At 54.2% G+C, this 27985-nt stretch overlaps 1 protein-coding gene across 6 annotated transcripts in view; it reads right to left on the bottom strand.

Moving 5' to 3' along the window:
* Positions 1-27985, bottom strand: part of RNF144A (ring finger protein 144A) — a 145720-nt gene that overhangs the window by 111970 nt on the left and 5765 nt on the right. For 4 of the 6 annotated variants that reach the window (XM_081156299.1, XM_081156300.1, XM_081156296.1 and 1 more), the window contains exon 2: positions 17805-17993. The exons of 1 other annotated variant lie outside the window; for it this stretch is intronic. The gene's annotated coding sequence lies outside the window, so the exon portion shown is untranslated. Of the gene's footprint in view, positions 1-17804; positions 17994-25045; positions 25068-27985 lie in introns of those variants that run through there. One more of the 6 variants, XM_081156297.1, reaches the window with a different exon arrangement.

The raw sequence follows: 27985 nt of genomic DNA, 5'->3' as shown, positions 1-27985 counted from the left end.
CAAACTCTGGGCCACTTGAGGATCGTTAGTATAAAATTATGGCACCAAAAATAACAGAACCGCTAAGTCCAACCTGTTCTTCACTCCCAGGTTACCACGGGCTCTGACACCCCCAAGAGCACCTGTCAGTCCAGAGAGGAGCAGGCGCACGTTCTCCGGGGCTGCGGGAGACCACGGGCACCTGGCCCTGCCGTGCCCAAGCTTCCCCGCCTCCCCTGGCCTGCTCACCGCCAGGGCAAAGGCAATAAGGGGTGGGGGCCGGGGGCTGTGGGTCCCCAGACACCTGCATGCAGCCACGACACAGTTTCATCAGGTCTCCCAGCTCCGCGACTCCCAGTGACTCCCTGGTGACGCTCGTTACAGGCAAGCTCCTCGCCCACTCCCACCGACACCTCTCATCGCCCTTCCACTCCTTCCTGCCCTGTTCGGCACGACCCCTGTCTGCCGTTTCACAACCTTGTCGTGTTTACCTGTCAGAAGGGACGCTCCTCGAGGGCAGCGATCGTCACCTGTTTTGCTCACCCTTGCATCCAAAGTGCGCACAGAAGCCACTCGAGAATCACTGCGTGGAGTGACGGCACCACGTCCGGCCAACAGGCCCTGGCGCAGAGAAGGGCCTATTCACAGAAGCAGGTCAGCATCGCTCACTCCACGTTCCAAACTCACCGCCCGGGCAAAGGCTGGGGGGGCGCCGTGCCGGGGTCACCCCTCTACTGCGCGAGAAGCTTCCTGGTGCCAGGAGCAAGCGGTTCATGCCCGTGCGACATCACCTGCCTGGTACAGGGCTTGGGCGATGCCTGGCAGACGGTGCTCGATGGGGAGAGTATTTACCCAGCAGGTGGCTCGACAACCATGAGCCACTGGGTGTGACTTTCTCTGCAGTGGAATAAAAATGCTCCCGTTGGCCCAACAGATTCCTGTGAAACTTGTCTGAAGACCCACGTGCAGCCCCGTGCGCTGGGGGGGGCCCCTGTGGGAGCCCCGCCTGCTTTCCCCTCCTGGGGACCGGGACACTGCCCTCGGCTGGCTCCCTGACCTCGGCGCGTCTCCCCGGCTCCCTGATTCGGTCACGTGGTGAATGACAAGGCTCCTTCTCTGCCTGGGGATCGATGGGACACTTTCTGAGGAATGATGACTTGGTTACAGTCCTGGAGAAACTAAGGAACACACGCGGCTCTGGGCGTAGGCGACAGGAGGCTTTTGAGCGGCAACGGGCGATATTTATCAGGGGCCTAAAATGTTTAAATTCTTGGGTCAGGTAAACCCTTTTCCTGGGAATTTACCCACAGGATAAAAAAGCGGGAGCAGGGAATCGTTCACAACAGTCTTCTGTAATATTAAGCAGCGCTAAGTGCACACACGTAACCTCTGAAACGGGGTATCCGAGCAGGGAGAGCAGGAAAACGGGACGTGTGACCACGGAGTGACCTGCCGTTTCAACCAGGGGCTTCGGGATCTGATTCTGGAGGGTGGGAAGCAGAGTATAGAAACGACACGCCCGCCAGCCGCTGCCGACACAGGGAGGGTAACACCACACTCGTAAAATCGCTGTCTGATTGATCGAGGAGAAATTACCTTTTTCCTGCAATATTTCCTCCTTTTATATAAACTTCAAAGACTTCTGCAAAGCCAAGGAAAGTAAAAATAAATAAACAAAATGAAGAAAGAAAAAAAAGATCCCAAAGAGTTAATCTCCTTAAAACAGAGTTTTAGAAACTGGGGGATAAAAGAGCAAGAATTCAATAGAAAACTGATTTTAAAAAAAGCCAGGCTGGGGCGGCCCCTGAGCCTCCACCCATGAACCAAGAGGTCGCTGGTTCGATTCCCGGTCGGGGCACAGGCCCGGGTTTCGGGCTCGATCCCCAGCAGGAGGCAGCCGATCGATGACTCTCTCATCCATGTTCCTCTCTCTCCCCCTCTCCCTTCCTCTCTCTGAAATCGATAAAAACATATTTTTTAAAAATGATCCAAAAAAGCAAGAGACAGTTCACAAGAAAAGAAAAAGGCCCCCAATCCAGGAACCACGAGACGGGGAGCGAAGACCAACCGCACCAGATGCCACCTCCTCAGCTATCCAGCTGGCAAACGCCCAGAAATTTGGTGGGGAAAAACCGCTCCCGGTGCCGCCGGGGGTCGATGGTCACTCTCCTGCCCCATTGGTTGGGGTTTGTGAATAGCTACAAAACTTTACCTACATTTACCCACTGACCCAGAAACCCCACCTCCGGCCTGCGACCAGGGCACGAGGTTAGTCACTGCGGTCTTGTTTCAAACACCAACAGTTTACAAACAATCCAAGCCGGGCTGGGCTGGGACACAGCGCAGGGCTGGGATCCTGACCTTGGCCTCCGCGGTGTGTTCAGGGCCCCCGCCCGGGACTGGACACAGCCATCGGCCTCATCACTCGAGGTCGCAAAACACCCCTGCAGCAAGCGGCCGATCTATCGGTAAAACGGCTCATACAAACTAGAGGCCAGGAAAGGGGCGGCGGGGCTGGGAAGGGAAAGGGTTTGCCCCGGGAACCTAATCCCACATTCCCCTTCCAAGAAATAGCAGCGCGTCCACCGAAGCAGCCAACCGGGGCTGTTTCCACTCAGCCCAGCCCACTCAAAAAATTCTTGTGAAAGGGGAAAGTAAATGAGAAACACAGGAAAACATGTGCAGCCGAGAAGGTGAGCGGGGGTGAAATGGGAGGTTATGCAACATCCCTCCCGGAGCCGGGGGGAGTTGTCTCCCAGAGTTTGACAAATGAACCAGAGGATGGCGGCATTTCGGACTCTGACCGCGAGGGGCCTGCGCCCACGACCCAGGCCTGGACGTGGGGAAGGGGAAGACGGGGAGGCGGAGGGAGCCAGCGAATTTAGGATCCTCTCCACCGCTGCTGTGGTCTGGCTTCCAGGGACGTGGGTGGGTTCAGGCCTGGGCGGCTGCCGGACGGTTGGCTGCTACTTGCACGAGGCCCTGGGCCCGGAGGAGGGGCCGCTCCTCCCCGGGGACCTGCAGGGAGGGAAATGAGCCCGCTCCTCCCGCGCCCAGGGCTCCTGAGCAGGCTGCAAGCCCTTCTGTTTGCAAACCGGCAAGAAAAGACCAGAAAGCAAACTGCACCCAGTTCACAAGAACCGAAACAGGCTGTTTGCGTGTCTCTGTCTCCGAAGTTCCCCTTTTTATGACAACACCTGTGATGGGGGTTAGAGCGCCCCCTCTAATGACCCCCTTTCAATTGGACCCTCGGTGAAGGCCCTATCGCCAAATACGTGCACATCTGAGGTCCTGGGTTGGGACCTGTGAGTCTGGGGGACACAGCTCACCCCCAACAGCGCCGGCCTCCGAGGGCTGCAGTGAGGACTGAATACGTGCGCAGAGGTGACACCGTGCTGGGGGCCACAGCCGTCACCGTCACACGCAGCGCACCTTCCCTGGTAGCGGCTGTCACAGGCGAGGTGGTGGCAGTCCCGAGCCAGAGGGCAGAGTACCCGAGGCCCCCCCGATGCCAGGGCGACCGCGTCCCTGAGCCTGAGACCTCACCTGGCCGACAGGAATCTGCCGGCCTCACACGCTTGCTGCACGGAAGTGGGACAGATTCAGACAGAGGCACAGAGGACAGGGCAAGGGGCCACCCATCCCGGTGCCGGAGGACGGTTCGCCCAGCGCCCAGGCCTGACAGCAAACCCACCAGGTTGGAAGCGTCTTCTTTGTCCTGGAGAAGAGATCACTTCCTTCTCTCGCCATCCTGGCCACGTGGATTTGCGAACAAATTTACAGGTAATTTGGGATGTTTTTTCTGAAAGCTGGCGAAGATGACTATTTGTCAACCGTGTTTGTCCCCTGGGCCGGGGACAGGCTGGCGGACGCGAGGCGCGTCTTCAGCACCAGGAGCCTGCGCGGGAGCACGGAGCCCTCATTACCGCCGCGGCCGCGGGACACGTTTCCATTACGGGAGCCGCCTGCCGTGTTCCCAGAATAAATCCAGGAGAGCTGGGTTTGCCCTGGCTGAGGGCTGACTGGTCACTGGCTCGCCGGCCGTGCTGCCAGCGTTGGTTCTGGCACGAATTCCGACCTGGCGCGCTCCCGTGTCCTCAGCGCTCTCTGGGCTCCGAAATAAAATACACACGCCCTGGGCCAGCACGTGCGACTGTGGGTCAGCTGGCGGTGCTGCATAAGTAAGGAGAGCCGGGGGTCCAGGACACGTGTGTTCCCGGCTTCTCGGAGGGGCCGAAGGGGGGAGGAGCGGACGCAGGGGCACAGTCGGGGTGGGCGAGGGCGGGCTGGCCGCCGACGGCGAGTGCGGTGCTCCCGGCCCCCGCCACCTCTCTTGGCAGAATGTCGCCTCCATCGATTACGTTCCGTCTTCCTGTAGAATTTCACTCGGCTCCGTGTCACTGCTGCAGCGCCCTGGAGAGGACTCACGGCGGCCTGGAGGGAGCTCAGGACTGAAGGGCGACCAGGACGCCCGCTCGCAGGATAGCGAGCCCTTCCGCGGGGAGCCGTCTCCCTGCTGCGTCGGTGCCAACGGCTCACTGCGCCCGGTGACCCACTCGTGGAAAACATCGGAGTTCCCTGAAATGCTCACGGGAGGCCGCCAAGACTCAGTAGGGTCTGCGAATGGGGGACCCGGGTGGGAGACAGCGGCCCCAAGTGTGCCAGTGCTCGGAGCACAGCAGCGCCTCCCGGCCTCCAACCCGCCTGATTCTCCGCGCCCGCTCTCGGGTTCCCTCGCTTGGCACACGGGGAAAGAGAAGCCCGCGGAAGCACCTTCCCCGCTTCCCCAGAGGCTGACCCGAGACCCGGGGTCCCAGGAAGCACTCACAGACGCGCGAGGGGAGGCGGGCAGTGAAAGCCGCCACTGCGGATTCCTCCTGAGGATCGCCGCTGCGGTTCACGGGACTGGACCTGAACCGCCCGGGGACCTGCGTCGCACCCTGCTCATTGCAACCCCGTCCCCAGAGGCGAGGCCGGGGCTGCTGTCTCCCACCTGTGTCCCCCATTCGCCGACCTGCTGCAGGGCAGGGGCTCATCTCCAGGCTCGCAGCCCGCAGGCCGAGGGACGCCTCAGAGAGAGCTGCGGGGCAGAGGGACGCAGTGCCCACCGCGGGGCAGAGGGGCGCAGTGCCCACCGCGGGCCAGCGGGCGCCGAAGGGGCAGCGGTGGGGTGGGGGCCTCAGAGCCCTAACAGACCAGGGTCTCCCATTCTCCTGCTCAGAGCCCAGCGCCCAGCTCTGTGCTTCCTGGAGACATCCCGTGGAAGGCGACAAGCGAGCCGTGTCCTGTGGACGAGGAATTACGTGGCTCACGTAACACTCTCAAAGCTTGATCTGCAGTCGTTTGTCAGATAAATCGGACTCTCATCAGAGGAAACACAAATGCACCGAGACGGGGCAGGCTCTGCTATGACACATGTGTGAACGGAGATGAAGCTCACTCAGAGCGAGCGCGGGGACAAGGCGGAGAGTCACGGGCATGGAGGACGTCTCGGGGCGGACGATGGCCGGGGAGGAAGGAGCAGACAGAGGTGGCTCCCAAATGCCTCGAGTTCGGGGCTATAAAAACTCCCGAGGCCACTGACAAGTCAACAAAGTGGGGTCACTTTGGGAAAAGCCGTCTGTGGGAGACACAACCCCAGACGCGCAAAGGACAGAAGCTTCCAGGTGGCAACACCCAGACGTGGAGCCGGAGGCCTGCCCGAGGGACCTGGGCACCGCAACAGCTGCGGGTCCTCTGTGCACGACACCCCCGACCACCACCCCGAGTGTCCTCCTCGCAGAGCACCCGCCCGGCTAACATCATCTGGACGAACGGAGATCCTCCAGAGCACCTCCAAACGGCCTCTCCAGCCCTGGCTGGTGCGGCTCACTGGTTGAGCATTGTCTGTGCACCGAAAGGTCGCTGGTTCGATTCCCGGTCAGGGCGCATGCCCGGCCGCGGGCTCAGTCCCCAGCAGGGCCGTGCACGGGGCAGCCGACGGATGTTTCTCACACAGATGTTTCTCTCCCCCTTCCTCTCTCTAAAAATCAATAAAAATATTAAAAACAACAACAGAAAAACAAAACAGCCTCCCCGTCAGTCACTCACCCTCTCCCACCGGGACGTCCTGCAGTCCAGGCGCGAGGCTGCCACGGAAAAGGAACGCAGCTCCTATTAACTTCTACCTTAAAACAGTCTTCTCATAATAGGCTTCTGGGGATATTTTTGCTGTTTGGCGATTGACCCGTCTCCCAAAACAAACCTCAGAGCCGAGCCTTTTCAGGTCCTGGGAGGACTGAAGCCAGGACTACCAACCAGCCAGACACCGTCGGGCTCCAGGCCGGCTACGGCCTTTCTGTTTCTGCTCCGGGCCGGGAGGGAAAGAAAACATCCGACGTTTGGAGAAGAGCCTCAGTCTGAAAACATTCCAGAGCGGCTCTGACCTATCTGTCAGGGTCAGACTCGCACAAGCAGCTGGATTTCTTACTAAACATAGTTGTTTAGGTAGCGGGCGAATCAGCTGCCGCTTGGGACGGGGCACACGGCAAGCGGGCGCTGGGCAGACACCTTCTCTAGCGCCGAGTGTGGGGTTGTGGTGTTTGGGGGCCGGGGGGGGTTCCTGTGTGGGGGCCAGTGCTGGGCACCGGGCAAGGCGGGACGCGGTCCCAGGAAGCTGCCGGTGTAGTTGATAAAATAAGGCAAGTGTAAAATAACAGCACAAGCGAGAAGTTACGCTCCGCCGGCCGCCCAGCGCTGGAAGCTTCAGCTGTCCCAGGTAGCGCGGCCATCTCCGCAGTCCGTGGGACACCTGCTACCCTGACCTGACCGGCGCGGAACCTCGGACGGTGAAACAGGTCACACTGAATCGTACGTGGATTTAGTAAATAACAGGAGCTCTCCACGTGCCCGTCAGACACCACGGCGGACACGGTTGGCACAATGCCGGGGACGGCCAGGAGCTCCAGGCAGGACACAGCACCTCCAGCCGGCCTCACCTGGAAGGCTTCATGGAGGAGGCGCCCTCTGGGTTGAGCTTAGAGATCAGAAGGACGTTGCTATGTGAGAGGAAAGAGAAGCCGGGCAGAAGGACCAGACAGTGATGAGAAGTCACAGCCTCGTGCCGGAGAGGGACACATGACCTCGCGGGAGCCGCCCGCAGTAAGATCCCCTGGTCGGAATTTCCGTTTCTCAGGGTCGTGTGTCTCTTGAAATAAAATTCGAGTGGTGGCCTTAGCAGGCTGGGCTCCCTCTCCAAGCCCACTGACACCTCCACGGAGGCTGAATCTATGTCAAACACCTGTGGGCCCCCAAAAGCCCCCCTCGCGGAGCCTTGCAGGTGCGCGGAGATTAGGTCCAAGGGCACCGTTAGCTTTCTAGGACAGAAAATGCCCTTTCATAGGAATTCGACCTCGAAGGTCAAACACCTCCCCCCCCTCGGAAAATAACCTGTTTCTGCCTGGTCAGATCTGCGCTGCAGAAGCTATCATTTTAACATCTGAGTACAAGTAGGGGCAGGAACGTAACTGGATAGGAATCGAATTCCTGCGAAGCAACCAACCTCTTGGTGAGGCGAGGGCGGGCGGCGAGAACCCGGCTGACCCCACGCCAGCCGAGAACTAGGGAAAGCACTTGTTCCTTCCTTTCCAAATGCAAATGCATCACGGGATGTTCAAGGGAAAATGCAAGAAAAGGCATAAAGAAGACAAATGAAAAATCCACAACGCTGGAAGGACATCCAGGGGCAGGTCTGTTTCAGATAAGAGAGCAGGATTTTTTGAAAACTTTTTTCAATGTCAAAACACACACACACACACACACAGCCCTTAACTGGCATCACATGGAGCGATGACTTCACACGAGCCCTCCCTGCCAAGGTCAGCGTAATGCGCAGCCAGCACTCTCCTCCCCGGGACTCTCCTTCCAGGCTCAGGAAGTAAACACACCACGTGGGAAGGTGGAAGCTGCTCCCGACACCCCGCAGCAAGGCGCCTGTCAGGAGCAAAGGTACACACAGCCACACCCGGCCATAGCTCTGCAACACGGCCACACCCGGCCACAGCTCTGCAGCACGGCCACACCGGGCCACAGCTCTGCAGCACGGCCACACCGGGCCACACCTCTGCAGCACGGCCACACCAGGCCACAGCTCTGCAGCACGGCCACACCGGGCCACACCTCTGCAGCACGGCCACACCCGGCCACAGCTCTGCAACACGGCCACACCCGGCCACAGCTCTGCAGCACGGCCACACCGGGCCACAGCTCTGCAGCACGGCCACACCGGGCCACACCTCTGCAGCACAGCCACACCCGGCCACAGCTCTGCAGCACGGCCACACCGGGCCACACCTCTGCAGCACGGCCACACCCGGCCACAGCTCTGCAACACGGCCACACCCGGCCACAGCTCTGCAGCACGGCCACACCGGGCCACAGCTCTGCAGCACGGCCACACCAGGCCACAGCTCTGCAACACGGCCACACCCGGCCACAGCTCTGCAGCACAGCCACACCGGGCCACAGCTCTGCAGCACAGCCACACCTGGCCACACCCGGCCACACCTCTGCAGCACGGCCACACCCGGCCACACCTCTGCAGCACGGCCACACCCGGCCACAGTTCTGCAACATGGCCACACCCGGCCACAGCTCTGCAGCACGGCCACACCAGGCCACAGCTCTGCAGCACAGCCACACCTGGCCACACCCGGCCACAGCTCTGCAGCACGGCCACACCCGGCCACACCTCTGCAGCACGGCCACACTCGGCCACACCTTTGCAGACATCTCCGCATGGCCTCTCCTTTCACAGGTGAAGCAGCCAAGGCCTGAGAGAAGCGTTGCGTGGCAGGCGGGGAGAGGACCGGGTCTGCCAGCTTCAGTCACCCTGTCACCATCCACCCCGAGTTGGGACGGCTTTCTCCTCACACTCAGGGCTGGCTGCGTCTCCTCTCTGATGGGTTTGCCCGTCACTTTCCGTGTCACATCCTGGCCGCTCTCACTAACCTGATGAAAAGTATTTGGGACTCAGGGAAATTGCTCCGACTCAACTTCTCTAGCGGAACAAAAGCCAAGCCACCTCCTACACCTCCTAATGGGAGCATGTGCCCTGACCAGGAATCGAACCTGCAAGCCCTCGGTGCATGAGACGACACTCAACCAACTGAGCCACACCGGCCGGGCTCACCACTATTTCTGCACCTACCAGGTGCCAGACCCAGAGGACACTGAGGCGATTAAGGAAGGGGCCACCCTCAAAGAACTTATAGGAAATAAACGGCGTTTACTGGGCGTCTCGACCCAGGAAAACAGAAACAAGAAAGGAATTTGCCAGGCAGCAGCCGAAACTCCTGGGTTCAGACAATCCCCTAGGAATCAGACCCACCCCCAGCATGTGATCTGGGCTATTCTGGAACCCCCCACAAGCCTCAGACAGGTTCGGAGGGATCGCCTCCTTGTCAGAGGACCCCGGGGACCCACGCCGCGTGACATTTTTACAGCTTCCCTGGGAACCAGGAGCTGTGTGGGTCTGGTACTCACTCTGAATTTAGCTGGCATTTAAGGGAGCCCATTTTAGCTGCCAGCACACTTCCTACCCCGCGTGCGGTTGGAGAGGTGGACAGGGAGGGGCTTTGGAAATTTACAGAAATAGCATGTGGTCTGTCTGCTTGGAAGACTCCATCCCTCCGTGACCAGCACCGAGACCAGCACGGGGCCTGACGCCCACAACAGACAGGGACTGAAACGAGGCTTCGAGTCACAATAGCCCTGTCACCGGACACTCGACGGGCCTTTCCACCGTCCCCGAGGCCGCGAAGGACGTTGGCAGCAGACCCAGGGCCGGGCCTTACGAAGACACCCAAGCAAAACGTCTGGACACGCTCCAGAAAAAAGGGAAATTATTACGGGTGGAAATGGGCGAATTACCTCCTAAATGAGTCTCTCCTGACAGAAGAGCACCTCTCCCTGGAGTAGAAAAGAGCTGTCTGGCGGCAGGAGCGCCAAGAAGAGGCCACGAAGACCTGAATTCTGGTCCAGCCTCAGCCAGCCCGAGGGCCCTGGGGGCTGCCCATTTCTCTCCTGCTGAAAGGCGGGGGTTAAGCGCAGAGGGCTTTTTGTGGGTTCCGAGGTTCCCTGACTTTACCTGGGGCCAGGCGGGGCAGGTCTCAGGTTGTCCAAGCCAATCTGAGCCTCTGCTGACTTGTATTTATTTTAAAACGTCAGGCTCCCCCAGGCTCCTCTGAGGAAAGGGTCCCTGCACTGCTACCTCCCCAAGATAACTGTGGACACTGCTGTCCCAGGGCAGCCCCGTGACCTCCTTCAGGCCGAAGTTCCCTGTCGAGATGCACGGCCACTGCCTGACAGGGACGCGCTCAGGAGCAAAGGCTTCTGGTCTTGCCCCACTGGGATCTGGCCCAGCGCCTCGGACACCCAATAAACACGTCTGACAATGAAACCCGCGTGTGTGCTAGAAACGCAGGTCTCCGAGGAAAACACGGCACACAGAGGTTTCTTTAAAAATATATATATATACACTATTGAGCCCTGGCTGGTTTGGCTCAGACCCAAGTGTCATGGGTTCGATTTCTGGTCAAGGGCACGTACCTCAGTTGCGGGTTCGATTGCCGGCCCTGGTGGGGGCACGTGCGGGAGGCAACCAATTGATGCGTCTCTCACACTGATGTCTCTCTCCCCTCTCTCTGTCTCTCTCTCCCCTCCTCTGCCTCTTGGTCCCCACTCCCTCCCTTCCACTCTCTTTCAAAACCAATGGAAAAAAATACCCTCAGGAGAGGATTAAAAATAAAAAATTAAAAAAAATACTGAACTAAAAACAATAAGCCAGCACACCTTCCTTGTAAGTATCTAAGTCAGTTACGGTGTCTAAGGCTTTTGTCTATTTTGAGGACTGGGGAGCTAAGATGTTTATTTTTTTTATTTATTTTTTTATTTTTTAAATATGTCTTTACTGATTTCAGAGAGAGGAGGGGAGAGAGAGAGAAACATCAATGATGAGAGAGTCATTGATCGGCCGCCTCTTGCACGCCCCCGACTGGGGATCGAGCCCGCAACCCAGGCATGTGCCGTGATCGGGAATCGAACCCCGATCGCCTGAATCCTAGGTCGATGCTCAACCGCTGAGCCACGCCCGGCCGGACTAACATGTTTATTTTAGACTTTCTGCATTCATGGTAAAGCTCCCGCAGTACCCACTAATAGGGTGTGTATATATATATATATATATATGTATATGTATATGTATGTGTATATATATATATATATTCCATAATATGTAACTGCCACACGGTGAGAGGGAAAATGCACCAAGAATCCAAAGAGACATAGATGTACTTTTTTAAAAAGAAAAAAGTAACCCAAAGAAAAAAAACCTAATTTATTAAAGATCATGAAATATAAATGGGTTAAATTTGACAGCCAAGAGAAAGAGCCCTAAAGCTGGGAGGCGTAAAACCATAACCTGAAAGGGGTGGAAGTCGAAGGCTGGAGAAAGGTGATCCAGGGAAACGCAGCCAAGACAAAGGTGTCCAACAAAATAGGATTTAAAGCAAAATGCATAACTGGAGAAAGAGAAGACAACCCCGGGCAAGTACTACAGACCCCAAGGGTTCAGCAAGGAGGCCGTGTCTCCGAAGGCGCCCACACAAAGCGCACCCAGGGGCGCACAGAGGTGAGGGAGGCCGAGCCCCGGGGAGCACAAGAGTGTATGTGTCATTTTGTCCATAACTGTACCGTTTTTGTGTGTTTTTTATATTTTGAAGCTGTTTGATGGATACAAACTTAGAATTCTTATAGCTTCGTGATGACTCGGACCTTTTCTGGTTGCGCAGGGAAGAATCGTTGCTCTTTCCAACTCTCACACATCTTTCCCGTCCTCCTGTTGGAGCTGGTGCCCTGCGGAATCGGGGAACAGGCTGTGCTTTCCTCCGGCCCGATTTTTGGAAGGAGTGTCGTAGTTGAGTCAAGAAGGAAGCCTGCTGCCCCTCTTGTCCAAATGCCCTTCACTGAGCTACGAAGCTCCCGTAGGCTTCTGTTCTGCGGAGCTGAGGTTTGCGTTTTTAATCACAGATGCACGTTGAGCTTCATCGAAGGCTGTTCTGCCGTTAGGGTGACCGTGGGTCCCTCTTTCCTTTGTGACACCCTCCTGTGGTTACCTGTACGCTCAGGATACATCCAGCTCGTCCAACTGTATGTTGCTGTTTTTTTTCTCCCTAAAAACTCATCGGATGAACATCTGGGTTCCATTTGCTCTTATTTTGTTTTAAATTTTTGTTTCTTTACTCACGAGTGAGGTTGGCCTGTATTTTTCCTTTAACTGCCTTTGTCGGATTTAGAGGGAGTTTTTCCCCCCTATTTTTACTCCCCCCCCATTCTTTGCAAGATTTTGTGTATGATTTGAATGGCCTGCCCTTGACGGTCTTGGTAATACGCAGCTAGAAACAAGACCTAGTCGTCTCCTTATCGGAAGACCTCCCTTCATTGAGTTTTCTCCAAGGCTTGTAAAATTACTTGAACTCCTGTTTCCTGGTGAGTCCGTTTTCTTAAATTACACTTTTTCTAGGAGTATACTCTTGGTTTTCTATACTACAAGCTAAAATTAGCATAAAATGATTCATTTAGTTTTAAAACCTCTGCTGTTTCACTACAAATATTTGAGTCACTGACATGCAATTGCTGCTGCGCCTTAGGAAGAACGTCCCCACCCTTCAGGCGCATCCGCCCCTCGGAGGTGCGTCCGTCCAGATGGCAGGGGAGCGTCCGGTCATCCCCTTTACAGTGAAGGAACCCGGGCCCTGGGAGGTCAGCGCTTTCCGAGCTCCTGGGCAGGGAGCGGCGAGGCCGGGTCCCCCACTCCCACCTTCCAAATGTCCGTGCTGATCTGGCCCCACGACCCACAGCGCCTCTCACTGGCCCAACTGAAAAATGGGCAAAGGACTTGAATAGACCTTTCTCCAAAGGAGACATCGGACGGCCAGCAGGCACAGGAGAAGGCGCTCAACATCGCCCATCATCAGGGAGAGGCAAACTGAAACCTCAGCAAGTACCACCTCACACCGTCAGAACAGCCATCCCCAGACAGACAAGAAACCCCCGATGCTGGCGAGGCCCTGGAGAGGGAACCGTGGCGCGGCTGGCGGGGGTGCAGGCTGGCGCAGGCCCTGCGGCCAGCAGCATGGAGGCTCCTCGAAGCACTAAAAACGGAACCAGGGCATGATCCGGCAATCCCACTCCTGGGGACATATCCCAAGGAAACAAAATCGTTAACTTGCCCGGCCGGGCGTGGCTCAGTAGTTAAGCGTCGACCTAGGATCCAGGCGATTGGGGTTCGATTCCCGGTCAGGGCACATGCCTGGGTTGTGGGCTCGATCAATGACTCTCTCATCACTGATGTTTCTATCTCTCTCTCTCCCTCTCCTTTCCTCTCTCTGAAATCAATAAAGATATATTTAAAAAAAAAAAATCGTTAACTCGAAGAGACGCCTGCGCCCCCAGTTCACTGCGGCGCATTCACCATCGCCGACACGGAAACACCCGCGTCCGTGGACAGATGAGCGAGCAAGGAGGCCGTGGCGTGTGAAGAACGGACTGTTGTTCAGCCTTGAAAAGGAAGGAGCTCCGTCGCCTGCAGCAACACGGAGGCACCTGGGGGCACCAGGCAGGTGAAAGTTTCCACTCTCTTTAGTGCTTTCGTCAGATTGGTCCAAAACACCCTCTGGTTTTTGTTTTTCTCATCCGGCCACTGCCCTTCACAAGTCCCTGAGAGTCAGGCCGCGGGCTCTGAGGGTCCTGCCTGCCCCTCTGCCCCCGTCCTCCCCGAGGGTCCTGCCTGCCCCTCTGCCCCCGTCCTCCCCGAGGGTCCTGCCTGCCCCTCTGCCCCGTCCTCCCCGCCGCAGGCTCTGCAGGCCTTGGTGGCGAGGCGTCTGCTCTGGGCCCCCACCCCCCTCGCCTCAGTGCTGCTGTGTCCCGCACCCACATCCGCCGTTCACACCCGTGAGAGAAAAAGATAAAAGCAGAAGCCGGCCCTGTTTCCTCTTTCCTCCCTCACAGCCCAGGCACCGTGACCTTGCAGATAACAGATGCCCAGTAAAGGTCCGCCGCTCGCTCGGTCTGCAGAGACCCGCCCTGCCCCAGGGGGGGGGGGGCGCCCCCTTCTCTGGGCTGCGGTCCTCCCAGCCGCCAGCCGCCCGAAGCCGGAGTGTGGGAACGTCGAGGACGCCTCGGGAGACGGGACAGCACAGCCTGGCTCGGCACAGACATGAGAACGACCCAGGCTCTCAAAACAAAAAATACAAACGCAGAGAAACTGCAGCTGAGACAAATGTGGCAACTGTGGTTGTCAAGGTTTATTTTCACAGAACCTGCAGCCACAGCGTCTCAGGGCAGCATCGTGAGGAGTTCCCGTTTCTAAAAATACTGCCGGTTGAACCCCCTGGGCCGCCCTGAGGCCTGGGAACGGAGCAAGTCCCGCTCCGGTTGGAGTCCTCAGCGACCTTGGCCTTGAAACTCCAGGGCCCGGAGCAGAGCTGCAGCGGCCCAGATGCCGCCGGCCCCAGGCTGACTCAAGGCCAAGGCCCTGAGAATGTTTCTACTCAGAGATTTCTTTGTTTACCCACGACATTCTCCACTCCAGGAAACCAAACCAAACAGGACAAAACTATCTTTCCGACGGAGCTCCCGCAATCACAGAAATAGGTGTGCCTGGGGGTGGCCTCTGTCCCGGAGACTTTCTCATTGTAAACCCTAAAGGTGTAAAACCATCTGAGCTTGTGCTGGAATCTCACTGGTGCCTTGGCCTCTCCAACAGGAGCCTCTGTCACTAGGGAGCCATCTCACCGCGGCTGGAATCTGCTGGAGACAGATGGGTGGGGGTGGCGGACACAGGCGGGAGCCCACGGCCCCACGTGCCCGCCGCGGGCGGTTTCCTGTGCTGTGTTCCTCACACCCAGGAGACTCGGTCTCTCTCCCGAGCAGTGAACGCGCTGCGGAGAAACACGCACCCACCCCAAGCCGTCCAAGGGAGGTTTAAAAGGAGCTTCTGACACACTGAGTTCCCAAGGACATGACTGCTGGGAGCGGCAGCTTCAAACGCCAGCGTCCCCCTGTCCTTCCTCCCGCAGCGACGACCGGCTGCAGACTGACCGCCTCGGCAGCGAGGCCGGCTGGTCACACAGCCACAGTGCGTTCCCAGAATCACCAGGGGGGCGCGTGGGTGAGATTAGCATATGGTCAGGGTTCGAGAAGACTTCTCACGCAGGCCCTTTGATTATTTTTTAGGTACGTCTTTATTGATTCCAGAGAGAGGAAGGGAGAGGGGGAGAGAGAAACATCAATGATGAGAGAGTCATTCACCGGCTGCCTCCTGCACGCCCCCCGCTGGGGATCGAGCCCGAAACCCAGGCACGTGCCCTGACCGGGAATCGAACCGTGACCGCCTGGTTCCTAGGCCGATGCTCAACCGCTGAGCCACCACGGCCGGGTGTCGCCACAAACTGTCAGTCCCGCCTCTGCCACGGCATCCCGGCTGGTGGCTCTTCCCATTTCACAAAGAAAACAGAAGCCACCAGAAGACGACTGCGGAGCCGCCTCCCGAGTCCCACAGGCCCGGCACCCACGCACCGGTCAGTCCCTCCCACCAGGAGCTGCCCGCGTCTTCCCACCGCACACCGCACCCGCGCCCTCTCCCACGCAAGAGCCACTTCCGCACCCCTCGTTCCCACGGCACCCGCTCCTCCTCCCATCAGCTTGCAGAGACACGGGTACTGCTGCCAAGGAAACGCAATGCCCGGGGCTCGCCCGCCCCACCCCACAGCCCCTGCAGCAGGGCTTCTCAGAAGAGGGGGCAGCCATCCGCGTCTCGGGCTCCCCCCCGGATTCTTCCCTCCAAGCCCACACCAGCTGGGCCTGTTGCCGTAGCCACCGGGCCCACATGGCATTTTACTGTTTCTGCCAAAGCCACCAATGGCCCGCAGGGCGCTGATCCAAGACCCAATTCCGGGTCCTCACGTCACCTGGCCCATCGGCACACTGAGCACAGCTCCTCACTCCACCCTCCGGAAAGACTTCAGGGGCTCCCGAGACGCCCCACGCTAGGTCCCCCCACCTCTCGGGTCGCTCCCTCCCGGTCTCCTTTGCTGTCCCCTCATGAAGCTGGAATGTCCCGGGGCCCAAACCTTACAGCTTTCCTCTCACTGGGATTCCATCCCATCTTACTCCTTCAAATGTCACCCGTTGGCCGATGACACCCGACGTAAGTGCAGCTCAGGTCACTGTCTTCAACGCTCAGGCCCGGATGTCACCGTCCACTCAGCATCCCTCGGGTGTCTCCTAACCTCAAACTCAACGTGTTCAAAGCCGAGCTTCTGATCTCTCTGCACCCGAACCGTCTCCACCTGCAGACTTCCCCTCTCGGGTGGCGACAACTTAATCTGAAATCTTTGCTGTCACTAGACTTTTCTTCTCATGCCACACCCATCCTGCCAGAAGGCTACAGGCTGGGTCTTCAAATTACGCCCGGAACGGGACCACCTCTCACCCCTTCCCCAGCTGCCGGCAGAGAGGCCGCAGTTATCTGCCGTCTGAACCACTGCAGTGGATTCCCTAATGCCTGGAAATGGTCTTCCGAGGCCCCCCCACCCCACGCTCTCTCATCCACGCAGAGGCGGGACGAGCCTATTAATTAAGTTGGGATGCGGCCCGGCCGGGCGTGGCTCAGCAGTGGAGCATCGACCTAGGATCCAGGCGATCAGGGTTCGATTCCCGGTCAGGGCACATGCCCAGGTTGCGGGCTCGATCCCCAGCAGGGGGCCTGCAGGAGGCGGCCAATCAATGACTCTCATCACTAATGTTTCTCTCTCTCTCTCCCTCTCCCTTCCTCACTCTGAAATCAATAAAGACATATTTTAAATTAAAAAAAATGGAATGCAAATCCTGTCCCTCCTCCTCGGCTGATTTCCCATCATAAAACCTAGAATTCCCCCAACAGTCTGCGATGCCAGGTGAGGTCAGCCTCCTGAGGGCCCTGAGGGCCTCTCTCCCAACCCCCTGTTCCCTGCTGACCCTGTCCAGCCCCACTGCCTCCTGGGGCTCCTCCTGCACCCTGGGGTGTAGGGACTGGACTCGAGGCTGCTGCAACCCCCTGCTTTCTCACTATAATACTCTTGCTCCCAACATGAAATAATGACTCCCCACAACTCCGTAAATCCATGAAATCACCTTTTCAATGAGACCTCGCTGACCGTTCCATTTAAAACTACGACCTGCCCCAGCCCTGCACACTCCACCGTGTACGCCTCCTAGCACAAGGTGTAACCTGCTTCTCCACGCTGCCGACTGGACACGGCCGGTCCCTCGGTGCCTGTCCCCTCCCCACCTCCACTCACACCCACTGACCTAGAATCTCCTGACGGCCGGGCTGTGTGCTTGCTGTGCTCTGAGTCAGGAGAGCGCCGGGCGAGCCAGGAGCTCAGTGCACACGTTCCGGTGAATGAATGAAACGGTGAGGCCTTTGATCTGCTGAACCTGTTTCCTGGTCTACAGAACGAGACCACACAGACCTCAGAAGGCTGCGGCGAGCGGTGAAGGAGGCCCCTGCGGGAACCTTCACAAGGCGTTGATGGCTATAATTGCCCTAGCAGCTAAGGGAACACGCCGAGGGCCACCTTCGCATCCCTCCCGGGACCTGCACCAGGCGGCTGCTCACAGGGTGCGGCTTAGGTGGTGCAGAGACCCAGCCAGCAGGCCTCTGTGGTCCCCCCAACAGCCTGCGACTCCACCGAGACGACGGCAATGAAGGTTTCCAAGCTTTCATTTTCCAAATTCAAAGTTACCTCTGAGAAGCCCGGAGAGGAGGCGAGGGACCGTCTTCCGGCCAGGTCCCGGTGTCTGGGTTTGCTGCCCAGGTGCACTGCCCGCCTCAGCTGGCTCCTCCCCTCATGCCCGCCTGCCGGTGCTGAGAAGTGGGACGAGGTCTCCTCTCCGGGGGACAGAGCGGGTCACGGTCAGTGGGGACTGGGCACCTGGAAAACAGGAGAGGGGCGCAGGGGCTCAGACAGCGGACTGCCGGGGAGGACGCATAGGCCCAATGCGCTGAATGCGAGGTGTGGCTGCCCCGGTTCAACGCCCTTGGCGTGCTCTGCCTACAAGGCTGCCCAGACTGTCAGCGCTGGGTCCTGGCCCTGCCCCCTCCCCGGGAGCCCTGCTGTGTGCAGTGCCCGGCCCTGCAGAGCACCACGGATGCGCCGAGTGGGTCTCAGAGGAAACACCTGCAGGAACGATCCATCCGTTTACCGGCCTCCTCTTGCACGCCGACCACCTGCTGAGATGCTGCCAGGGAAGGACACAGAGGCGATGAGACCTGGTCCTGCCCCCGAGGAGTTCAGACGGAGCAGGAATCTCTACAGGCCCACCCTTATCCACCGAGCCACTCAAAAATCAAAGCACTGCTGTTTGTCAACTGAAACCCAGGTCCCAGACAAGGTTTCTCGTTTCGTAGGAGTGCGAGCCTCTCGTGATTTCACACCCCTGCGAGTACAACTTGATGAACTCACTCCTTGATGTGAGCAGAGACGCTACATCAATGTATGAACAGAACCTCGGCTGTTTGAAATAACCTGACAAAGCCAGCCTGGTGCGAAACATGCATGAAAGAAGTTATTTTATCTCTGTCACCAAGTGTATGTACGTCAACCCATAGACACTTGAAAAAATGCTGGGCCTCCCTTGCAATGAAAGAAATGAAGTAAAAAGATGCCATATTTCACCTATCAGATTGGCAATGATTAAAACGTCAATATTGCTGAATAAAAATTCAATATTGTTGACTGGGGTAGAAGAGAAACTTCTGTTTATTTTTTTAGGAGCATACTAATGGAAGCCATTTGGAAAATTACTTGGAAATAGATAAAAACATGAACTACACATACCTCCTTGGACCCACATATGCCACCTTGAGAATTTACTCTACGGCTGTACTGGCAAAAATATGTAACATGCAATGAAAAGCATGTTCTTGGCAGCATACTTCACAGGCGAGAACGCTGTAAAGCTACCTAAACGCCATCAAGAGGGACATGCACGTGGAATAAATGATATGGTGTCATCCACCTAAGTGACGAATGAGCTTGACCTCCAGGTTTGGCATGAATTGAGTCTAAGAACAGAAGAAAAAAAAACAACCCGTAGAGACCAATTTATATAAACCTGACTTGTGAGCACAAATTGAAGTTAAACACTTACACCCCTAACTTTTCTAGAAGAATGTTAAATAAAGACAAAAAACCTATTGAAAACCACTTACTCTTCCATGTATCCCTTATTTTCTCTCCCGGCTGCTCTTATACCCCTAAATTTTTAGAGCTAAAGGTTTTTGATGTAATATATGACCCTGAGATAATACACATTGAGAGAAAATAATTACTTTTCTTTGGCCTCATGAAAGATCAGGTAAGTACAACATATTGAAAACTCTGCATGAAAATTCCACTCCAAGGCCCCATGCAATGCATTCTGGGTCCCTGTAGCCAAGCCTTAGCAAGGGGCCGGCGGGACATGCCCCGGGGTTAGCCCTGCGCTCCTCCATCTCCATCTCCGTGTCTCTCTCCCTCTCGTCTCCACAATGCTGCAGGTTTAGGCTCAGGGCTAACTAGCCACTCGCATAGAATCCTGCTCCGGAAGTGGGAGCCCCACTACCTACAATCCCTCACCCACGAGCACACAAAAGGGAGCCAAGTGCAGTCCCCCAGCTCCTTCCCAGTCTTTCAGTTCCCAAGTCAAGAACTGACTTTTCGCTGCTGCTGAACTTCCAAGGAACTATTTCAAAAATCCATATAGCTCTGCACACGCCAACGTATGCAGCCTCAAGTGGAGGCCTTCGCGTGTCTGATCCGTTAGACGTTAAGATGAATGGAGGTCTTGTCCGGCTTCAAGAAAGCCACCTCTGTTCACAGGCACAGTACACGAACGGCCTGCACGCTGGGAGACAGAGGCCCACAGTCACCCTTCAGAGTTGCCCTGCAGTCAGTTATTCCACATCTGTCTTCTCGGGGGGGGGGGGGGGATCAAATACGTTCTTTAGTAATGGGGTTATTTGTCAAATTACAGCCAGGGAACACATTCACCAGCTCGCTGACTGTCAATGAATGAAATGAGTTGTTTTTTAATTCTCTCACTGACATAAAGGCATGTTGGCTAATTCTACCATCACTCCTGAGTCTGAGAAATGACTCATAAAAATGAGGCTGATTGTTGGGCTTAACTCTGCTCACAAAGAGCTCACTGACTGACCCAACAAATACGGAACTGGGCACAAAATAAGAAGCTTCTTATGGTGCAGGCACCACCCCAGGAAGAAAATAGTTTATTTAGAATCGTGAGATAAACCTCACCCTAACTGTCCACCCTCGAACTTTAAAGAACATGGGAAACACTTCCTTCAGCTGTGTAGTTTTGAAAAAGTAAACGGTAGATTTTTATGTGGGGACAGGAAAAATCTCCATATTAAATAGGAAAAAGCAATAGGTAGCAGTTTCACATTAGTTCCTACTACCAAATACACCTGGCTCAGCTGTCAGCAACAGCAAAACCCCCACCAAGTTTGCCAAAAGGAAAGGAAAGTCAGTCTGGAGAGACAGGGCAAGCGTCAAAGGTATGACACAGATATTGGGATTATCAGACAAAACTTTTTTTTAAAAAATATTTTTACTGATTTCAGAGAGAGAGGAAGGGAGAGGGAGAGAGAGAGAAACGTCAATGATGAGAGAGTCACTGATCGGCTGCCTCCTGCACTCCTCCTGCTGGGGATCAGGCCCGCAACCCGGGCATGTGCCCGGACGGAGAACTGAGCTGGGATCTCCTGCATCACAGGTCGATGCTCAACCACTGAGCCATGCCGACTAGGCTCAGACAAAACTTTGAAATAACTATGTTTACTATATTAAGGGCTCTCATGGAAAAGGTAGACAAAATGCAGCAGTAAATGGGTTATAAAGCACAGAGATGGAATTGAAAACAATGATCACAGTAAATGCTAGAATAAAAACACTGCGAAGAATGAAGAATGCCTGTGTTAGGCTCATCCAAAGACTGATCACAGCCAAGAGAAAGCTTAGTGAGCCTGAAGACAGGTCAACAGAAAGTTCCCAAACGAAATATAAACAACAACAAAAAAAACACAGAATTTTTTTTAAAAAGAACATCCAAAAACTGCAAGGTAATTTCAAAATGTGCTACATATGCATGATTCGAAAAACAGAAAGGGAAAACAGAGAAGAAAATAAATTTAACCAAGAATGGTCAAAAGTTATAGAGGAATCAGAATAAAAATTAGATCAGGCTTCTCTTTGGAAACCATATGAGCAAGAAAAGAGCAGAGTGTCGTTTTTAAAGTATTAAAATTAAAATACCACCAACCTAAAATTCAATTTCCAGCAAAACTATCCTTCAAAAGTGAAATAAACACCTTCTGAGGCAAGCAAAAATTGAGGGAATGTGTCACCACTTGTCTGCCTTGCAAGAAATATCAAAAGTTCTGCAGAAAGAAGAAAAATTTTATGTGAGGAGCTCAGATCAACATAAACACAGGAAGGGGGTTAGAGAAGGGAAACATGAAGGTAAAATACAGTATCTTATTTTTCTTATTCTTAATTGATCTAAGTGAAAATTGTTTGAAGCAGTAAAAATAGCAGTGTTGGGTGGTTATAGCATGTGGATGAGAGAAATGAATGGCAGCAATGTCATCAGGGAAGGAAGAGAAGACTCAGAAATAATCTGTTATAAGATACCATGACTATATGTCAAATAGTATAATATTTGAAAGTGAACTTATAGCTCAGCCGGGTGTGGCTCAGTGGTTGAGTGTCGACCTGGGATCCAGGCGATCGGGGTTCGATTCCCAGTCAGGGCACATGCCCAGGTTGTGGGCTCGATCAATGACTCTCTCATCATTGATGTTTCTATCTCTCTCTCTCCCTCTCCTTTCTTCTCTCTGAAATCAATAAAGATATATTTTAAAAAAAAAGTGAACTTATATATATATACACACACACACACACATACATATACATATACATATATATATATATATATATATATATATATAGAGAGAGAGAGAGAGAGAGAGAGAGTAAACCCCAAGGCAACCACAAAACCACTAAAAATGCCTTTAAAAAAATATAACATATGCTAATAGAAAAGACAAAACAAATTTATATAAAATGCTCAGAACCGAGGAAGGCAGCAAAAGAGGGGGGGAAAAAATGAAAAAAAAACACACAGATGTGATGAATAGAAAACAATTACAAGCATGGTAGATATTAACCCAACTACCACAATAATCACTTTAGATGTGACGAGTCTAAATATACCAGTTAAAATACGGAGATTTTCAGAATAAGTTTCAAAAAAGCAAGACTCAGCTCTATGTTGTCTGAAGAAACACACTTCCAATAAAAAGACTCCAGTTAACAGTAAAGGGATGGAAACAGACATAACATGCTGATGCCGATCAAAAAGGCTGGACTCACTATGTTCACTTCAGACAAAGGAGACTCGAGGACAAAGAACAGCATCGAGCACAACGAACGAGGGCCGATGCATGCCAATAAAGGGATCAATTCTCCAAGAAGACGTAACAGTAGTAAACATGCACGCACCTAACAACACAGCATCAGAAAACACAAAGCAAACACTGACAGACCTGCGAGGAGAAACAGACAAACAAACTGTTATAATTCGAGGCCTCACCACTCTTTCCAATAATTGGCAGATCCAGTGGGCAGAAGATCAGTAAGGACACAGCTGACCTGAACAGCACGAACATCAACTTGACTCACTGATACATCGACTGTTCCACCCAATAACGGTAGAAGACACGTTCCTCTAGCTCATGTGGAACATCTTAGGCCATAAAACACACCTTCACAGATCATAAAACAAAACAGAAATCATACACAGTAAGCTTTCCCATCAAAATGGGACTCATCCAGGAGTCACTAACGGAAAGGTCGCTGGAAAACCCCCAAGTATCTGGAGAGTAAACAGCACATTTCTAAATAACACATGGGCCAAAGAAGAAGTCTCAAGAGACTCTAAGAAACACTGTGAACTCGGTGAAAATAAAAACACAACTTACCAGAAGGAGTAGAGGATAGCAAAATGCATATATTAGAAAAAGAGAAAGAGCTACAAGCAACACTCCACGCTTCCTCTTTAGGAAACTAGAGAAAGGAGAGAAATTTAAGCCTAAAGCAAGCAGAAGAAAAGACATAATGAACACCGGAGCACAGTCCATGTCATCACAAACAGGAAAACGGTACAGAAAAACAACAAAGTCAAGAGCTGGTTCTTTGAAAGACAAATAAAGCTGAAAAATGTCCAATCGGGCTAGATTGTGAAGGTCAAGATGGGTACACAGGACGCGAGGGGTGTGAGCCTTCAAGGAAAGAATGTCTTGTAAGCTCAGCCCACAGCCACGCATCTGCTGCCTCCACCAGCAATGCCATGGTCTGCTGGCATTTTCACTGAAAATTTAAAGCAAAACCACATTCAAAAGAGAAAAATACGGGAAGGAGGAAATAGGGCATCATTTCATTTAGGCCGTTCCACCGTTAGCTGAAAAGCCATTGAAAATAATAACAGCCTTGGTCGGTCTAATATTTTCCATTCCTGCGGACCCGAGCGCCGTCTTTTACTCAGCCAGGAAATGATTTCCAGATGGAAGCTGAGTGCCTCAGGCAGCGTGTGTCCGAATCCCCAGAGCCCCCCAACCCACTCCTCACGGCTCACACCTGGCTGCCTCCTTTCCCGTGGAACCCCAAAGGGTTACTTGTGCATGTCTTCTCGGTAGGCCTTCGAGGCTTTTCTTTAAATTTTCTTATTCCTTCAAAGCTTTTCTTAAAACTTTGTATTTATTGAATCCTCAGAGGAGCCCCAAAGAAAAAAGTGTCCCTAGTCCTAGTCCCAGTCCCACTTTTTAGATGAGTAAAGTGGGGACATCTGCAGAGGCTAAAGGTCTTGGCAGCCGTCTCGGTGGGATCTGAAGTCGGGAGGACTGTAAGCCCTCGGCCATGAGATCTCGTGGCATTCAGCTCAGACAGTGACCACAGCCACCAGGCCACGTACGAGGGGACCTGGGCGTGGAGGGGCCAGACTGTCCCAGTTCTGACAGTAACTGGCGTTGCTCAGATGTGCAGGGTCATGACATAAAATAAGCCTCAGGAAAATCGCTGGTGTTGGTATTGCTTTGGTTTGTTTATTAGTAACAGAAGGGCTTTCTCTGTGTGTGTTCCTCGTTTCTCTCCAAGCCCACTGCAGCCAAACGCCCACCGGAGATACGGGGTTCATTTATTTGTTGAAATACGTATTTGTTGTGTATGAAGTAATAAAATGTGTGTGTGCTGGAAGGCGGACTTTACAACTAAAACTTTTTAACGAAAATCATTCACTTCACTACAAAATGAAATATAACCACAATAAAAAATCACATAAAGCAAAAAAGTCACAATCCCTGTGACTAGGGTTGCTTTCCTCTGCATAGCTGCCATGTCGTGTACACACATCACACATACAATTCAGTCTCACCACTGTTTCCACTTAACGGTATGTTGTAAGCATGTCCCCAGGTCCACAATGTCCAAAAATCTTACCTAATTAGAGCATTATGTTAACTCAACCACATTTAGATGTTTCCCATGTAAGGCCATTATTTTTTTAAAAGAGAAAAGATGAGAGGCATCTGTGCATAAACCATTTATTTTCCTACATTTACTACCACTTCCTGGAGCCACATTCCCCACAGTGCACACTGTCTGGAGTAATCTCGAGGGTGCACAGAAGAATCGGCGTTTGTCCTGCAGCCGTCCCGCCCCCAGTTCAGGCCCAGAACCGCGTCCCCTCCTGCTGAGGCCAGTGATTTATACCTAAAGGCTTCCTGCTCAGCAGGGAGCCCGCTTCATCCCATCAGCAAGTGCTCCTCCTAGCTAATTTCGCTTAGAAAATAATAATTATTTCAGGTTTACCAAGAAAATTTTTGTCTGAGGACCCAAAGTGTTTACTCCTGCAGAACGGTACTCACAGCGCAACCAGGCTGACCTGGGATAAACAGGTAGGGGCCAGTGACGCACGGAGTCCATAGCAGGGCGATTCCAATGCAACTGAAACCAAACAGAACCATTCAGTGTAGCTCGGTAGTTGAGCATCGGCCTATGAACCAGGGGGTCAGGGTTCGATTCCCGGTCAGGGCACAGGCCCAGGTTGCAGCTCTACCCGCAGTGGGGGGCGTGCAGGAGGCGGCCGATCAATGACTCGCTCATCATTGATGTTTCTCTCTCTCTCCCTCTCCCTTCCTCTCTCTGAAATCAATAAAAAATATATATATATATATATATATTTTTTTTTTTTAAATGGTTTAAAAAGAGATGAAATGGGGGCTGTCAAGTGGCAGTGGAAACACAGCACAAATCAGGAGGAGACGTGCACCTGTTCGGTCCACCTCTGCTGGCTCTTCCAGAATGACGGGTCCCCCAGGAAGGGCACAGAGGAGGGCCCAAGGCCTGCTGACCACGAAGAGACACACTTCTCCAAGTCCCTCCACATCATCAGTACACGTAAGTATGCGAGCCCGTGCGTAACTTTAAATTTATCATTATTGTTGAAAGTATTACAGATGTCCCCTTGTTTCCCCCTCATTGACCCTTCCACCCTGGATCTGCCCCGCCCCCAGGCCTTCCCCCTGCTATTGACTGGGTCCACATTTATAAAAAAGTAAAACTAAGCAAGGAACATCAATGCCAGTAATGTTTTATTTAAGCCAATATAGCCAAACTGAAGTCATTTCAGCTTGTAATCAGTATAAAAGGTCTCACTGAGACAGCTGACATTCTGTTGTTCAGGCCAGATCTTGGGAACCCTACAGACGCTTTCCATGCTCGCAGCACAGCTCCCCTGGCCCCGGCCACGGCTCGAGGGCTTACAGCCCATGGGGACAGTGCCTCCTGCCTGGTCAGCATCGCTCTGGGTGGCGCACCCTGCGCCTGTCTGCCCTTGGTTTGCTCCTACCACACCAGTAAGAGGTCCTGCCCGCCCCAGATAAACAGGGTCCCTGAGAGCCCAGCCTTATCTGCCAGGCCAGCAGGACGCAGCCAAGGCCTCCGCCGAGCGGCCCCGGCGGGCAGAGCCATTCCTCTTGGACAAAGCTGGATGCGCTGCACGTGGCCAGGGATGGAGAAAACAAGGTCACTGCCAAGGAACCCGGGCTTTGGGCCAACGAGAAAGAATCCTGGGAGTGATTAAAGTATTAACAGATAGGGACTCCGTCCCCGGCCCCGCCCGGCGGGAAGAGCACATTCATTTAAGAACACAGCGCCCGCCTTACACGCCGGGACCTGGCTCAGGGTGGGACACGGCGATATTTATTCAGCATATTAAAAAGCACGCACCTAAAAGTCTGAGCTGTTTTGCAAACAGGAGAGACGGACAATAAGCGACATTGCTGGATGGAAAGGGACTCCCCTGGGTGCCAACTCGCTGGTTTTACTAGAGTGAGCCTAGAGTTTATATGGTCCCAAAGTTTAAGAGAGTAACGTGTGTCCTGTTGCGTACGGAAGGCCACCCCCTATCTCTTTCTGGGGAGACCTCGCCATCCCCTCCCTCTCTCCACGCCCTCACCCCGGCTATATATTCCGCCACCTGCCTTTGAACCCCCCAGGATCAAAAAGCTTTGCCCAAATGAATGATAAATGGACAAAAGGAAGAATGAAGGGATGAGACTGTTTCTGGACTGGAATGTCTTTGAAGGGAAAAGATGACTAATGAGTTCAACAAATATTCATACAGCACCTACTGTGTGCCAGGCACCCTGTAGGCTGCAAAGGGACACAGAGCTGAACTGGACAGGGCTGGGGTGCCCTGGTCCTCACTGCAGCCAAAGCTGAAGGTTCGGGAGCGCTCAGGCCACACTGCAGGGCACCGGGGTGTTCCGGCCACGTGCACGGGCTAGACCCTGGCCCTTAAGGTAGGGGAAGCGAAGGTGGTTCATAACGTGGTCTGACCTCCCGCCACCCCGCGCAGTGTTTTTCTCCTCTCTGTCTGGTCCAGTCCTCTCACAGACGGTCCTCGGGGCTCCCGCAGCCTCGATTTCTCAGCGTCTCTCCCTCCCGGGAGTTGCCGCAAAGCCCAGACCAATGAGATGGACAGAGGTAGTAGCCCCGGTACTTCTGGGAAAGCTGGTTATTTACTGATAAAAAGGGACAGGGGTGGCTGACACCAACGTCCCCACCTCTCCTGCGACCTTAAACACAGACCCGAGCCATCTGGACCCCTGGCTGCCCACGGGAAGGCAAAGGTAACACGCTAAGGATGGTGGAGGGACACAGGAGATCCTGGGGTCTTGGTGACAGCCCCAGGCAGCTGGACTGACACCAGCAACCACCACCTTCATCATGACCTTCATCACCGTGTCTCCGAGGAGGCAGAAACCGCTTGTCTGAGCCCTTGTTAGTAAGTGTTCCTTCCCGCCAAACACACAGTAACACACGAGTCCACGCAAACACGCACCACCTGACCCTGGTAGACAGGCGTTGGGGGTTGAATTGTGTTCCCCAAAAGACATGCTGAACTCTGGACCCCAGGACCTGTGGATGTGACCTTGTCAGGACCTCTGCAGGTGATCGAGGTAAGACGAGAACCACAGAGAGGGCCCAGCTCCAGCGTGGCTGGTGACCGGCCACCTCTGCCTGTCTTAGTCTACTCAGACGATCTTAACAAAAATTCCATAGATGGGGGGCTTATAAACAGGACGCTTATTTCTCCCAGTTCCGGAGGCTGGGAGTCCAAGATCAGGTGCCAGCAGAGCCAGGGACTGGGGAGGACTCACATCCTGGGTGACAGGTGGCGGCACCTCACTGGGTCCCCACAGGGCAGAGGGTCTGGCTCCCTTTCACCAGGGCACCCATCGCCTCCTGATACCATCACGATGGGGATCAGGTCTGAACCGTGACCTTGGGGACACAGCGCA

Source organism: Miniopterus schreibersii (genome assembly GCF_964146895.1).
Source record: "Miniopterus schreibersii genome assembly, chromosome: 13".
Classification (NCBI taxonomy): domain Eukaryota; kingdom Metazoa; phylum Chordata; class Mammalia; order Chiroptera; family Miniopteridae; genus Miniopterus; species Miniopterus schreibersii.
This window is presented reverse-complemented; position numbering and strand designations above follow the sequence as displayed.